This window comes from Ambystoma mexicanum, chromosome 2q (assembly GCF_040938575.1).
Source record: "Ambystoma mexicanum isolate Mex_15411 chromosome 2q, UKY_AmexF1_1, whole genome shotgun sequence".
NCBI lineage: Eukaryota > Metazoa > Chordata > Amphibia > Caudata > Ambystomatidae > Ambystoma > Ambystoma mexicanum.
The window spans coordinates 520,757,829-520,774,756 of record NC_090924.1 but is presented as its reverse complement, the minus strand read 5'-3'; positions in this window follow the sequence as shown (position 1 = coordinate 520,774,756).

The following is a 16,928-nucleotide window of genomic DNA, read 5'->3' as shown; positions in this document are numbered from 1 at the left end:
CTCAATCAAGGAATCATGATAACCGGACATGACTTGTTCTCGTAGTTCTTGGTTTGGTAAGAATAAACGATTTCTGAAGTAGCGCAACTGATCTTTTATCATGTAATGTTCTCCTTGTGCACTCCACGCTTGTAATTGCTCTGGACTCATCAGGTTTTGCATTTCTTCATGTAATTCTTTCTGAGTTATGGTTGCTGTGATTCCTAGGAGCTTGTCACTCGGGATGATTGCTATTGGGTCAGGGGTCTGATATCCTTGCTCTTCCACCCTCATACGGGAAAGGGCATCGGCCTTCCCGTTTTTCACCCCTGGTCGAAATGTAATCACGTAGTCATATTCAGCAAAAAAAAGAGCCCAACGTAGTTGTCGTGAGGATTGGGCCTTTGCCGTTTGTAGGTACTGGAGGTTCCGGTGGTCAGTTATTACAGTGATTGTGTGTCTGGCGCCCAAGAGGTAGTGCCGCCATGCCTTAAAGGCTGACTTAATGGCCAGGAGTTCTTTGTCTGTGATAGCGTAATTGAGATCAGGGGGTGTGAATTTACGCGACCAGAAGGCAATAGGGTGTAAGTGGCCCGTTTTGGGGTCCTTTTGTGAGAGGACAGCTCCCATAGCCATGCTTGAGGTGTCCGTTTCCACCAGGTATGGGAGATCAGGGCGAGGGTGGCGTAAGATTGGGGCACATGTGAATCTTGCTTTGAGTTCCTGGAAAGCCTCCTCGGCTTCTGGTGTCCACTGGAACTTTTTGTTGCTTTTCCTTAGTAATGACGTGATGGGATGCACGATTTGCGTAAATCCTGGGATGAACCGGCGGTAGAAGTTTGCAAAACCCAGCATACTTTGAACCCCCTTGAATGAATTTGGGGATGGCCAGTTAAGGATAGCATCTACCTTCTGTACATCCATTCGGATTCCATTCGGGCTGAGAATAAAGCCCAGGAATTCCACCTCGGAGACGTGGAATGAGCACTTTTCGAGCTTGGATTACAGCTGGTGTTGACAGAGTTTCTCCAATACGGATCGGACGTATTTAACGTGGTCCTGTTTTGATGCGGAATATACTAGGATATCGTTGATGTACACTAGAGCACAGACATCAATGAATTCCCCTAGGACATCGTTCATGAAGTATTGAAATGCAGCAGGCACGTTGCAAAGGCCAAAGGTCATTACTTGATATTCGTACAAGCCGTATTTGGTGCGAAAAGCGGTTTTCCATTCGTCCCCCTGTTTTACGCGAACAAGGTGATATGCCCCCTTCAGGTCTAGTTTTGTGTAGATTTGGGCATCATTGACTTGATCAAGCAATTCAGGGATCAGTGGCAGGGGGTAGCGGTTAATTACGGTAATCTGGTTGAGTGCGCGATAGTCGATGCACATTCTCAAGTCCCCCTCCTTTTTCAGTACGAAGACTAGAGGACTGGCTGCTGGAGACTTCGAGGGACGGATGAACCCGTTGGCCAGGTATTGGTCAAGATAGGCCTTCAGGTGCTGGTTTTCTGGTTCTGTGAGTGCGTAAATCCGCCCACAAGGGATTTGTGTGCCGGGTATCAGGTCGATTTGGCAATCGTATGGTCTATGCGGTGGCAGGGTATTCGCCTGTTCTTTCTGAAAGACATCTTGAAAGTCCTGGTATTCACTTGGTAGGGTGCCGATTGCCACAGTCGCAAGCGTGGAGGTTCTGGTGTCTATTGGTTGTTTCTCTTGGGCGATAACATGTGTGGGCGCAAGTCTCGGGAAAGGCCAATTCTTTTGCTCGCCAATCGATTCGAGGATTGTGAGCTACCAACCATGGCATTCCCAAAATCAACCGGAACTGTGGTGCTTTAATGAGGTCGAAAACGATAGATTCTTGGTGTCCATCCTGGCACAGAAGGGTTAAAACTGCAGTCCATTGGGATACTGGACCAGAAGCTATTTCCGTGCCGTCGACAGTGGTAACAGTGTCGGTGGTTGATTTAGGGTGTAACGGAAGCCCCATCTTTGCCGCAAGATCCTGGTCGATGTAATTCCCAACGGCTCCACTGTCTATGTACACTCTTACTGTGTGCATCCGAGATGGTTGTTGGTGATTGATCAAGACCACAGATAGTGCAAAATGGGAGGTCTGTAGTTCACTTTCTTCGCTCGACAAGTGGACCCCTATACTTGCCGGGCTGGGGAGTTTTCTGATTCCTCGATGGTATCTTCCTTGTCCGTGGCCCCTACCGTCCTCCTCAGTGGCTTCACAGGGCACTCTTTAAGGAAATGACCTGACCTTCCACAGTACAGACATAACTGCTGATGTCTCCTTTTGTCCCTTTCCGCTTTAGTCAAGGGGGATCTGACCCCCCCGATTTGCATTGGTTCTCCTGAACCTTCCGTTATTCGGGCAGTATTGCCTTTGAACGCACATACATAGGGCGAGGGTCCGGTCTGGTTCGATCTGCTCTCCGGTCCTGCAACCTATGATCCAGTTGAACAACAAGGTCAATGAATTCTGAGCAGTCTTTCGGGGGGTTCTTGAGCTCCCCCCGCAACCCCCGATGAAATAACGTGGTTCTCTTCTCCACTGGCCATTCTGCTTCAACTACGAGTCTATTGAACGTGGCTATGTATGTTAATAGGTCTTGATTCCCTTGGCGTAGGGACAGAAGTTTGTTGTCTAATGCCTGCCCGTGAGTACGACGGGCGAACAGCTTTTCCATCTCCTGCTGAAAGCCCCTGAAGTCATGCAGCAAAGGATCGTCTTGGGCCACAAAGGGTACCGACCAGTCCGCGGCGCTACCACTCAGGTAGGATAGCACAAAAGCGACCCGTGATTGGTCATTCGGAAAGGCCCCTGGTCTACAAAGGAAGTGCAGGTGGCACTGGTTCATGAATGTTGCAAACCTCTTGGAATCCCCCGTAAATCGTTCGGGCGGGGCCAAGGGAACTGCCCCAGGAAGGGTTATCTGAACGGGATTGGCTTATGGCGCTGGCATCGAGGGCACGCTTCCCGGCAACGGTGCATGCCCTGCTTGTGACTGGAGAAGTTGGCGGCTTAAATCATCAGTGCGTTCTTTGGCTACTATCAGCTCTCTCCTCAGGGTGTTGGTCTCCTGCCTGGCTGCATGTACTTCAGAACGTAGCTGCCCCAACATGTGGGCTAACTAGTCGGTTTCTGATGTTTCCATGACACCCAGGTGGATTTTGATGTGAGGCTTTGCGTTCTGTAACGCTCACCTGGTATCCACAGGGACGTCACTTAGCCTTTTCTGACCTCTTATGACCTTGAACCCTTCCCTGGAGGCTATTCGACTGGAGACTGGGCCTGAAACACAGGATTGGTAGAGTTTAACTCCCTATTGTCTCTGTGTGCTTGAACACCTTCTTGCCCGGGGTCCAACCCTTCCCTTTGATCCACAGCTAACCTTGTTTTCTTGGATAGTGTGCTCTCCGTCCTGCTTTCAGCGCAGGGGCGCGTTGATTGATGCAGGCTCGTTGCTGCCTAGTTACTTCACTGACAAGAGTTCGACATGTAAGTATAATGAGTCTTTTAAACAGTTCTCTAACTTCGTTCCTTTCCTTCCTTAGATGATGGCCGGCATCCGAGGATGGCGGCGTGCTGCTGAGATGAGTAGCGCTGAAGGTGAGTGAGAGCGCGATGCACCCCTTTCGTATTTGTATTGAACTGAGTTCTTTTTCTGTGTCTTTTAGGTGCCGCAATGTTTTCAGCGTGGATGCCGGTTATGAAGAGCAAATGCGGTGAGTAAGCGCGGTATGCGGCGCCTCTAGATGTTTCCACGCTAACCTGGAGTGTCTTTTCCCTCTTGCAGATGGATGAGAAGTTCCGGAGACAGAGTTCCCCCAGAGCGGCTGGGATTCAGGTAAGTGTTTGAAGCTCGTACAGTATTTAAAATAAGTGAAGATTTGCAGAATGCTTACTATTGTCTTTTTTCTGTTCTTTTCCCTTTTCCTTCGGAAGCGGCGTGCCGGGATGGGAATGACACCGCCGAAGATGCCCGCAGAACAGAAGCAGCGATGAATGATGGGCAAAAGCGCCGCAAGTTAAGGGTGTTCCTAACAGTGTTCTTGTTCTTGCAGGAGCTGAGCGCAGAAGAAAGATGCAGGCCTACTGGAGACCGATCCGAACACGGTGAGTGTCACGCTGCAGGTGCAGAAAACGCAAAGCATGTTTCTCAGCCTGGGCGTGGCTTAAATAGTCTTTGGGTATCCCAGGTGTCTCCCACTAGAGCATTGACGGACACTCAAAGTACAGCCACTGTCTTAAGTGATGAAATCCGCAAATTCATTGCTTCAATGACGGGTAGTGCTTCTTTTATCTCTCGACAGCTTCAATCCCGGCGGGGGAGATCCAATAAGGATGAGGAAGATAATGCACCAGTGACAGACTCTGAACTGCTCAAGCAACTACCTCTTTATCCAGGAGATCAGGTTTACTTCCGTAACTTCATCCAGTCCTGGTACAAGCCCATGTTCAAGGGCCCTTTTTCAGTAGAACAAGCCACCGATGGGGCAGTTAAACTCATGGGAAAAAAGACCTGGAGCTACCTTGGAGATGTCAAGCCCTACAGAGGTGAGATCTCCTCTACCCAACACGCAAATGATTTGATGCAACAAGAACAAGAAGAAGAAACCCCTCAGTGAATGCAGACGCGGTGGACGACTTGAACTAGACAAGAACAAAATGAAAAGCTAGATTAGGCACACTATCTTCTCCTAGCAAAGGGTTTAGATAGAAGTGCACACCTATGGTAAGTAAGTTTAGTAAAGAAATTCGAAGATTATTTTAAATACATTTTTAGGTGCGGGGGAGGAACTGGGGTCATGGCACAAGACCCCGACAATAAACAGTAAAAAGAAAGAGGATTCAAATTGGGAACCCTCCCGTCCCCTGCACACTTTCAAATGTTTGGATTAATCCAATACAGTTGTTCAAATTGAGTTATAGGCATTGTACATATTTTTGTTTCTAACAAATATGGTCAGGCACAGAAGTATGAGATAAACAAATATATATTTATAGCCAAGCTATATTATTTTCAGCAAGGATTATAGTTCAGAGAGAAATTATTTACAGTGCATAGAAACAAAATGGAATCAATAGATGAAGCTCAAATTGAGGAAAAATTAAATAGGCGCGTTTCATGGAAGTTCTCCTCTTCTTCATAAGGCCAAACTTGGACTCTTAATGTAAAAGGAACAACACAAATTCAGTAAAGAAAATATTGTAAGCACAATTCATAGATTGTTCATAACATATTCAATTTTACAATTTAGAAAATTTGGTGACGTTAGTTGTAACATGTCATAATATGCGTTGTAATACATGCAACATTATAAGGTGAATTATGTGGTCCATGTTTGAGAGAGCGAAACTGAAGGTCAATTAATACACCTCTTCCTGTAAAATAGACAGTAAAACATACAACATATTATAGTTCAGTATATTATATAATTCCACTGAACAACTGTTACAACTAACTCACTTTTTTACATTAAGAGTATAAGTTTGGCCTTACGACGAAGAGGAGAACTTCCTCAAAACGCATCGCTATTTAATTTGGACTCAATTTTTCCTCAATTTGAGCTTCATCTATTGATTCCATTTTGTTTCTATGCACTGTAAATAATTTCTCTCTGAACTATAATTCTTGCTGAAAATAATATAGCTTGGCTATAAATATATATTTGTTTATCTCACACTTCTGTGTCTGACCATATTTGTTAGAAACAAAAATATGTACAATGCCTATAACTCAATTTGAACAACTCTCTCCTAGCCCAGCAATATGGACCCCCGCTTTCTGGCCTACCTCTCTGGGCCCCCTGCCCTGTCCGGGGGACAAAGTTAAGAACCTAGGGGTCAGTCTCTCCACCTCCCTGTCCATGTCAAATCAGGTTTCAGCGGTCTGCCAATCCGCCCACCACCAGATTAGGGTACTTAAGAAGGTCCTCCCTGTGATCCCAGAAGCCATGCGCCCTCCTGTGGTGGCCGCACTAGTCCTTTCACGATTGGACTATTGCAACTCCCTGTATCTCGCTCAGCCGGTGGGCCTCCTCCAGCGTCTCCAACGCATGCAAAACCTGGCAGCTAGACTGGCCACAGGCTCTCCATATGGAGCACATATTTCGCCAGTGCTTCGCCAACTTCACTGGCTCCCAGTGGCTCAGTGAGTTAAATTCAAATCACTGTGTATTGTCCACCGGGCAATCCAGGGCCTAGGAGCGGAGTTTCTTCAAACCAAATTTGTCCGACATATCCCGGAACGCAATCTTCGCTCCTCGACCACCAACCTTTTGGTGGTTCCTAGGTACAACCGGGAAAGACTCGGTGGCAGAGCTTTTTCCATCGCTGCGGCCAGGTTGTGGAACACCCTCCCACCGCCACTCAAGTCTACCTCTAACCACCTGGCTTTCAGGAAAGCCCTGAAAACAACTCTTTTTTAGCTCCCTGCCTACTTTTGTTCTTCCTGCCCGGTAGCTTCCTCATCAGCGCCATGATGCCTTCGGGCGACCGTGCGCTTTATAAGTGAAGGTAAAAAAAAAAAACAAAGACTGGCTAACATATATCTTTTCCTGGATACCATCATGGATGGCTAGTGGACTGAAGGCGCTGATAGCAGCCTTAGTACTACAGTTATTTGCCATCTGCGTTATCAGAATAGCTAGCATACTGTACAAAAAGACTACTGAAAAGACTATAGGGATGAAAATATTATTGGACATAGAGATGAAAACTGATGGAGAAACACAGACTCTTGATGTGTTAGGGAGATCACACGTTGGTCTTCCAATCACGAAGCGAAGAGGAAAATCCGTTCAGCCTCGAGCATAGGGCTCTGCCCTTAAGCAGATTGACCTTAGATAAGGGTGAAGGGGACGAGAGTCACACTAGTTGGGGACTAGATATGTCAGGTGAAGAAAGAGAATGCTTCCATGGAGAAGTCGGAGGAGGTACATGCGCCCCCGAAGGAAGCCAGCAGACGAACAATGAAGTAAGATGGTCCGATCTAGAGCAACCTAAGGATAGGACGCCAGACCCTATAGCATATCTGGAGCATCCCAAAGAACGATCATATAGTGAGAAGGGAAAATCGCTGCCATATGTGAGCAGGTTAAGTTCTTTGCCAGTGAGGAGACGGTCAGGAACCATTGTCCCGACTATGGATAGACAGACCATGGGAACCGATTGTGGGTCAGGATTTATGCAGTTTCCCTTATTGGAGAAAGGGGAAGCAAGACCACCGTATATTCCATGGCCACAGATGGATAAGGATAATTTAAGGTGCAAACTCCCCAGTTTAACAGCGGTTGCGGGACAATGGATTTATGAATTAGAAAAAATGACAGAAGGAAATACCTTGGCAATAGGGGACATCAAGGGTCTCCTAGTAGCCATTTTTGGGGAAAGAGCTGATGACATATGGAAGAGAGCAGGCTATTCAAGTGTGATAGCGCAGAACACAGCGCAAATGCAGCGCCTTTTAATAATTGTAGAGCGGATGTCTGGAGGGCTCTCAGGGTACAGTATCCTGACACGTCAGACATAGGTGCAATTATGACATGTAAAAGGAAGGAAGACGAAGATCCTCTTGCTTACATTCAGGACATTCAAGAGCGCTGGACTCTTGAAATGCGCGAACCATGGGGGAAAACAATGGCAGTATTTTACCACACTTTATGTCAAAGGTTGCCCGAGCAGGTACAAAGGCAACTCAAAATGTTAGTGGGAATGGAAGCAAAGCCATGGGCAGAAATACAGTTGACAATAGTGCATCACTGTCGACTGTTGCAGGAGAAAAATAAGAAGAAAGACAAGGCTAGAAAACTTGAGGAAGCCAAGTTAGTTCAGAAGAAATGGTCAAATATGCCATAGAAGGGTGTCACAGTGCGTGCTCCAAAACCCCTGGAGCTGTTGGGCCCATCCAAGTCCTTCCATTCTTCATCTTGGGGCCGCACCGGGCCTGCAAAAGGGGAACAGAAAAACAGCAGGTTAGTCGCGCACCATACAAACGAACATTTACTCTGTCTTCCGGTGCCACTCATTCGCACCTATACTCACCTGGAGGCAACCAGCTCAGCATCCGAGGAGGGCCGAATCTTCTCCCGGACTACGCACGAAACTGCATCTGCAAGAAAGACAAACACGTTTAAGGCCTTGGGACAATATAAGCATCTATACCAGGCTGTTATTGAGATAGAGACTCACCTGATTATCCAAGCATTCCGAAAAAGCAGCAACAGCACTCTGGAACAGTGAAGTAACTGCGCCCAGAGAAAGACTGAGCCTAGCGTGCCCCTGCTGAAGATCAAGCAGGACGACCCGCCAACCTCACCAAACTCATAGGTGAGCAGGAGAGGAGTTGGGCACCAGGAGGTGGCAGGTAGTGGGGCCAATCCAACCCACACATAGCTAACTTCTTGTTTCAACATTACAGGCTAACGCCTTCTGGGGAGATAACAAGAGGACACTGCTATACCATCAAAACTACACCAGTGCAGTTTCCGGTCATACGACTACGTGCTACGCCCCGTGGAGACCAGGTGAGCATGACAGAACGCGAAGCCTTCTACAAATTCTCTACCTGGGCGTCATGGAAACCTCAGAGACTAACCAACTGGCCCAACATTTGGGGGAACTCAGGGCCGAGGTACATTCGGCCCGGCAGGAGACCAATGCTTTAAGGAGGGAATTGATCGTGGCTAAAGACCGTACCAATGAGCTTGCTAAACAATTGCTTCAATCCCAGGCGGGGCTGTCAGAGTCAAACTCCAAATTTCCCTCTTCCTCTTCTAACTCCAACCCTCCAACCTCCTCCTCACCTGTGGCGATGGTTTCCTGGGGCGGTTCCAATCTCTTCCTCCACCAAGCAGTTTTTTTTGACGGAGGATGGGGCCTACCCCGGGAGGAAGCCACCCTGACCTGGAACAATAAGGTCTAAAGGGGGCCTCTCTGCCGGAGTAAGCTAAATGGGGGAAAAAGCCTGATGGCATAAAAAAACCCCTAGCGAAGCTGTGGAAAGTAGGTCCAATGATTAGGTAAGGAGGACTGATGAATCGAGAGCTGCCAAAGCGGAAAGTCCGAAGCGCTGGAGTATGACGAAATACTAAAGGAGGCCAGGAGGAGAGAGAGTAACAAACAGAGTGGGGAACCAAAGGGGGGACCAGTAGAGTAGCAAGGAACGAAGGAGGGAGCGGGAGATGAACTGGAGAAAAGGGCAGGCAGACAAATCGAAGGACAGAAACGGGAACGGAGAATACTAGCGTCTCACCCGGAGCCTGACGCAAGAGGGTTGCAACGCGCAGACTTCCGGGTGTGACGGGAAGAAATAGGCGTACCGCGGCAGACGCCGCGGAAACAACTAGACCGCTGAACACAGTGCGTGGTGGGACGTGAAGGGGTGGCTAATGGCCGCCTAGTCTCCACCGCGACCAAATTCCCCAACGTTGGCGGCGCACGACAGGGGCAAACACCGTTGCCTGGATTGGGGTCAAGGGTTCCGACTACACCCAGCAATCCAGTTCAAGTGGTCCTTCCAGGGGCCGTACCTTTGGCACCTCCAGAACTGTTTGCAGGAGACCCAAAAAGGTATGCGGTTTTTATGAACCAGTGCCGACTTCATTTTCTATGTAGGCCAGGGGCCTTTCCAAATGACCAATCAAGGGTAGCCTTTGTATTGTCTTACCTCAGTGGCAGTGCTGTGAACTGGTCGGTTCCTCTAGTTAATCGGGACAATCTCATCTTGCGAGACTTCCAGGGGTTCCAAAGGAACATGGAGAAGCTGTTTGCCCGCCATTCTCAGGGTCAGGCATTGGATAATGAACTCTTGTCCCTGCGCCAAGGCAACCAGGATCTGTTGTCGTACATTGCAATCTTTAATAGACTGATAATAGAAACCGATTGGCCAGACGATAAGAGAACAACTCTGTTTCACCGGGGCTTAAGAGGGGAGCGGAAGGACGTTTTAGCCTAGGTGGTCAACCCCCCTAGTGATTTTGCGGAATACATAGATCTGGTGGTTCAGCTTGATCATAGACTACAGAACCGTAAGGCGGATCGAGCTAGGATGGACACTCGGGTGTTTGTGCGCCCAAAGGAGAATGCATACAAGACTTCCGACGTGGCCGAACCCATGCAAATTGGGGGGGTGCAAGGGCCATTAACCAAAGCAGAAAGAGACAGAAGAAGACAGCAACAGCTATGTTTGTACTGCGGTTCTGCTGGCCACTTTCTTCGAGACTGTCCTGTAAAGCCACCCAAGAAAGCAGTCGGAGTTGCCGGCAAAGTGGAAACGGAGCCATAGTCGGAAAACTTCCTCGCCTGACAAGCGTAGAGGTCCGCTCGTCGAGCGAAAAGAAGGACTCTCAGACCTCGCACCTCATTTTGCCAATGATCCTCATAAATCACCAACAGCCTTCTCAAATGCATGCGGTCAGAGCATATATTGATAGCGGAGCCATTGGAAATTATATGGATCACGATTTGGCTACAAGGATGAATCTTCCTCTGTGCGAAAAGGCAACTACAGATTTAGTCACCACTGTCGATGGAACTGAGATCGCGTCAGGGCCAGTAATGCACTCGACAACAGAAATGACACTTTTGTGCCAAGACGGACATCGGGAAGACATCGTATTCGATCTAATCAAAGCTCCACAATTTCAAATAATTCTGGGAATGCCATGGTTAGAATCTAACAATCCTTGCATCGACTGGTGTGCTAAGAGACTGACCTTCCCAGTCGAATGTGCTCGTACCTGTTATCAAACAAAAGAACCTTTGGTTAAGAAAGTCGCTCGAATCAGCCTAATCCGCTACCTCCAGAATACCAAGACCATCAGGGCATTTTCCAGAAAGATCAAGCGAATACCCTTCCTCCCCATAGACCGTACGATTGTCAAATCGACCTTATACCTGGCGCTCAGATTCCATGTGGCCAAATCTATGCACTTACGGAGCCTGAAAATCTGCATTAAAAAAAAGTATTTGGACCAATACCTGGCTAACGGCTTTATCCGCCCATCCAAGTCCCCTGCAGCCTGGCCTTTGTTCTTCGTGCCTAAAAAGGAAGGAGACCTTAGGACTTGCATCGATTACCGCGCATTAAACCAAGTCAAAGTTAAACACCGTTACCCCTTGCCACTAATTCCTGAACTTTTAGACCAGGTTAAAGATGCCCGAATCTATACTAATCTCGATCTCAGAGCGATATATCATCTGGTATGAATAAAAAAAGGGGACGAATGGAAGACCGCCTTCCGCACCAAATATGGATTATCCGAATACCAGTTGATGCCATTTGGTCTTTGCAACGCCCCAGCGGCGTCCCAGTACTTCATAAATGACGTCCTGCGTGAATTGATTGATGTGTGTGTTGTAGTATACATAGACAACATCCTGGTATATTCATCGTCTGAACTGGAACATGTGAAACATGTCCGTGCAGTTTTGGATAAACTTTGGCAACATAGACTGTTCGCAAAACTGGAAAAATGCTTCTTCCATGTTACAGAGGTCGCGTTCCTTGGGTTTCTTCTAACCCTACATGGTGTACGCATGGATTCCCGGAAGGTCGGCGCCATACTCAACTGGCCTTCCCCAACCTCGATTAAAGGAGTTCAAAGTATGCTCGGATTTGCGAACTTCTATCGCTGCTTCATTCCAGGCTTCTCACAGCTAGTGCATCCCATTACCTCTCTACTACGAAAGAGCAAACATTTCCAATGGTCAGAGGAAGCCAAGAAGGCCTTTCAGGACTTGAAGCAAAAATTCATCTCAGCCCCGATCTTGAAACACCCACGTCCAGACCTACCGGACGTGGTTGAGACTGACACTTCCAGTTCAGCAATGGGAGCGCTCCTCTCACAAAAAGATCCTGAAACGGGTCAACTCCATCCAGTGGCCTTCTGGTCATGAAAATTCACGGCACCTGAAATGAATTACGCCATTACGGACAATGAACTTCTGGCCATTAAGGCGGCCTTCAAAGCTTGGCGACATTACCTTCTGGGAGCAAGACATACAATCACAGTAATCACTGACCATCGCAATGTACAGTATTTGAAGGTGGCAAAAGCCCAATCATCCCGCCAACTCCGAAGGGCATTATTTTTGTCCGAATTTGACTTTGTGATCACTTACCGACCTGGTTGTCGAAATGGCAAGGCTGACGCCCTATCTCGCATTGGGGTAGACGAGGAATCCACCAACCCAGACCCAGTGCCCATCACTTCCGGAGAAAAAATATTAGGAGTGACAACGTCTCTAACCTTAGACGACATCCACAAAGAAATCACACATCTCATGGATACAGACTCTGAGAGACTGGTCTACTAAAAGTGTTCATCATTCAGTCTCAAACCACTTACCATATTTTCAGGGACGTCTCTACCTACCCAGTAAAGAACTTCACAAGAGGGTCATCTCAACTTACCACGAATCACTGGTTGAAGGCCATCCTGGAATAGCTAAGACCGAAGCCAAGATCAAGTGATACTATTGGTGGCTAACATGGCGTAAAGACGTAAAGCAAATTGTATTATCCTGTGGAATTTGCGCACAAAACAAGGCCTCGAAGAAAAGATCCCCAGGTCAACTGCAACCACTGGATATTCCGCCTACGCCTTGGCATTCGTTGTCTCTTGATTTTATAACTGACGTTACCCCTTGTAACGGGTTCAACACAATTCTGGTGGTGGTGGACTTATTTTCGAAAATGGCTCATTTCATTCCAACTGAAGGGCCTACCCTCAGCCGCAACCTTGGCTAAAGAATTTTTAGTGCAGATATTCCGAATACATGGATTTCCTTCCATCCTAATTTCGGATCGTGGCAGCCAATTTATCTCGCGCTTTTGGAAAAAGTGTTGCGAATTAGCACAAATCGATGTAAGACTTTCCACCAGCCACCATCCCCAGACTGATGGTCAGACTGAGAGAACCAACCAGACGCTATAACAATACCTCAGATGTATGTTACACCAGTCTGAAAACGGTTGGAAAGACATTTTATGGATAACTGAGTACGCCTACAACAACTCTCTGCACTCCAGCATCGGACAGACCCCCTTCTACACCATCTACGGTTTGCATCCGCGAACTTCCAATCTTGACTCACCTCAACCTTTGGAAATGCCAGCAGTAAAAGGTTTGCACTCTACCATCACCCAAGCCTTCAAACAAGCAATGGATCAGCTGAAACAAGCCAAGGAAAGGTACAAGAAGTCAGCAGACATCCACAGGAGTGAAGCTCCAAAGTATCAAGTTGGAGATGAAGTCTGGCTGGCATCTAAGCACATACCCATGAAAGGAACCCGAACCTTCAACCCCAGATACATAGGTCCATACACCATTAAGGCTATCATCAATCCAGTAGCAGTGAAGTTGAATTTACCCTCACACATAAAAATTCATCCCGTGTTTCATGTCTCACTTCTAAAACCAGTACAACCAGGAACCCGAGTTCTGAAACCACCAAAACCGATCATGGTCGACGGAGAACCCGAATTTGAAATCAAGGATATTCTGGACTCGAAAATCGTCAAATCAAAACTGTTTTATCTAATAGACTGGAAAGGATATGGACCACACGAAAGATCATGGGAAATCAGTGAACACATTCATGCACCACGATTGTTGAAAAGGTTTCATCATAGTCACCCGAACAAACCAGGACCAAGGGGAGCCCACGCCTTTAAGGGGGTGTTGGGGGGGAGTGCTGTCATGGTGCGTGCTCCAAAACCCCTGGAGCTGTTGGGCCCATCCCAGTCCCCGCCAACCAGAAGGACTTGGCAGGCCCCAAGGAAGTGCCCCAGAGTCTCATGGACTCAGTCCTGGTGCCGTTGGCGCCAGGCTCATGAAATGGGCTGAACTTATGGAACTATTTAAACTGCCTGTGAGGCTGAGTCTTCTGTTTAATCCAGGATGTGGCAGAGTGACTATTTTTCCTAAGAGACATGGTGTGGTAAAGGCACTACTTTACCTCAAACTACTTACAAGGCTATATAAGCCAGACCCTGCAAGCAAAACACGCTTCGCTTTATTCTGCACTCCTGTAGCGTAACGCTCACTGTGTCTGCTCTGCCCTCGAGCTTCTTCAGCCACGCCCGTTGGTGCTTTCCATCCATCAGTGCCTGGAACAAGATAAGGAGAAGAACAGGAGTTACTACAGCGACAAGCCCTTACCTGCAATTCCGGCCATCGGTCTCATCTCCGGCTGGTTCTCTGATCGCTGCCCCTGTTGGAAAAGGACTCCCACGCAGATTCCGATACTCACCTGGGATTCTGCATCCTCTGGGTTTCTTCGGAGAGGTTATTCCATTCTTCATCTTGGGGCCGCGCCGCTCCTGCAAAAGGGGAACAGAAAAACAGCAGGTTAGTCGCGCACCATACAAACGAACATTGACTCTGTCATCCGGCGCCACTCATTCGCACCTATACTCACCTGAGGCAACCAGCTCAGCATCCGAGGAGGGCCGAATCTTCTCCCAGACGACGCACGAAACTGCATTTGCAAGAAAGACAAACACGTTTAAAGCCTTGGGACAACATGAACATCTATACCAGGCTGTTAGAGATAAAACTCACCTGATTATCCAAGCATTCCGAAAAAGCAGCAACAGCACTCTGGAACAGTGAAGTAACTGGGCCAGAGAAAGACTGAGCCTACCGCGCCCCTGCTGAAGGTCAAGCAGGACGGAGCGCCAACTTCACCAAACTCATAGGTGAGCAGGAGAGGAGTCGGGCACCAGGAGGTGGCAGGTAGTGGGGCCAATCCAACCCACTCATAGCTAACTTCTTGTTTCAACATTACAGGCTAACGCCTTCTGGGGAGATAACAAGGGAGAAGACACCGCTATACCATCAAAACTACACCAGTGCAGTTCCCGGTCATACGACTACGTGCTACGCCCCCGTGGAGACCAGGTGAGCGTGACAAAGGGGCGGTATTGACAAGCGGAGAAGGATTGGGAATACAGCAAGCAGTGGGTACATCACAGGTGAAGAACAAGCGCCTGATGAACCAATGAGGTTATGGGTTTGTGCCGCAATGTAGAGGTATGGGTTACAGAGGAAGGGGTGGATTTCAAAACAAACAAGGTGGGTTTCAAAACTCACAGAATGAGAATCAGAATTCGCAAGGATAATTCAATCCAAGGAGGACTAGTCATGCGGGCTCCTCCTATACGATGGACTTGTGGGATGACAGGACACATTGCACGTACATGTGGGAGCCAAGGGTATGTACAAAATGGCCAATTCTCAAGAGTGGGGACAGCTTATCATCCAGAATATAGCTCACAAGCTAGGGAAGGGTTCGCCCAAGATCAGACAGTGTATCAGGCAAAAGTGCCGCAAATGCAACAGGTACAGCAACCACAGCAACCACCTTTGAATCCACTGCAAGAGCAGTCACAGCACACCCCCATGCAGATATAACAGAATGCAAGCACAGGACAATTATTGACACCTGGAATAGGGGGTGCCACTGTGGTAGGAGGAAATCCTTTCACGGGTACGGGGGCATGCATGTATCTACAATAGGACACCTCACAGGGCGACTTGATGTGTTCAATACTATCAGTGCCACCAGACCCCCAAGAGGAACCAAGGGTTGATGTGACGATAGGAGGCACATCTTTTTCATTTCTAGTAGACACTGGAGCTAAACGCTCATGTTTACGAGAGGAAAAACATCCAATGTCAGGAATTGCCACGAATGCTCAATGGTTCTCTGGCGCTATAAATCGAGCTCCTTTCACTAATGAATTACCAGTCTCTATAGGAGAATGTGACATTGTTGTATTCATTGCAGATACCAGTTAACATTTTGGGAAGAGACCTAATGACAAAGCTTAACATGATGATTTCTTTCACTGACAAAGGCATAGCATGTTCCACTCCTGGAATACATTACATGAATGTGGGCGAATTTATACTGGCATTCACAGGGCAAGTGGCTCTGCAAGGTGTACCGATGGAGCCAGAAGGTTTCCTTTATGGGGTGAGCATTCTCTTAACATGACTACCTGGTTTAGTGGGAAGAACTATGAGGATACCGGATGAATTCTTGTTTAGACCACAGATACCAATGGACGAAGAGGGGGGACAGACTATCCCCCTGGAATTAGGTGCAGCCATAGTATGAGGGGATATGATAAGTCATTTATAATGCGACTGTACACAAGTGTTTCTAGCTGCAACAAGACAATGGAGGGAAGACAGAGGGAGGACAAGACAAACAATCTTACTAGGCCTTGTGCCATTCAGATCGTGCAAGTGCGAGAACGAGAAGTGCAAGGAGAAAGGGAGGGGGGAAGTGCAAGGGAGAGGGGAAGAAAAAACAGGGCAGCAACGCTCTGACTAAGTGCAGCCAGGACAGCGCATCTCTTGATAGTACAAGGAGTACAAGGGGCTGTAGGGTTACAGTTACAGCCCCTAAGTCTATGGTAGGCCTGGAGGCAGTGCAAGGGTGACTGATGAAGAAAGACCCTGGTACCCAGTGAGACTCTGAGAGTAGCTAAGCAACCAGTCGGTACAGCAGACAGGTAGGCCAGCAGGGGAGGGAGAGAGAGAGAAAGAAGAGGAATGTTTTTAGCTGCTTCCGGAACTTCAAGTGGTCCGGCTGAAGTTGGAGAGGGACATGGAGGCCATTCCAGAGGGAGGCACCTGCAGAGCAGAGAGCGATCTACCCCCACTCTCTCCCTGGACAAGGGTCTAACCCTTAGAGAGTTGGAGGTAGCAGAGCGAAGGGCTCAAGAAAGATTCACTGAAGCCCTGTTGGGAATATTGTCTATTTATTAGCTCTCTGCCAAGAGATGGAGACAGAATTCTCTCAAGCAGAGGCATGCTCTGGTTCTTACCAATCCCAAGTGCACATTTCTTTTTACCAGCTGGCCAGACCAGACAAGCACTAAGTCCAGATTAGAATGAAGGGGGAAACAAGT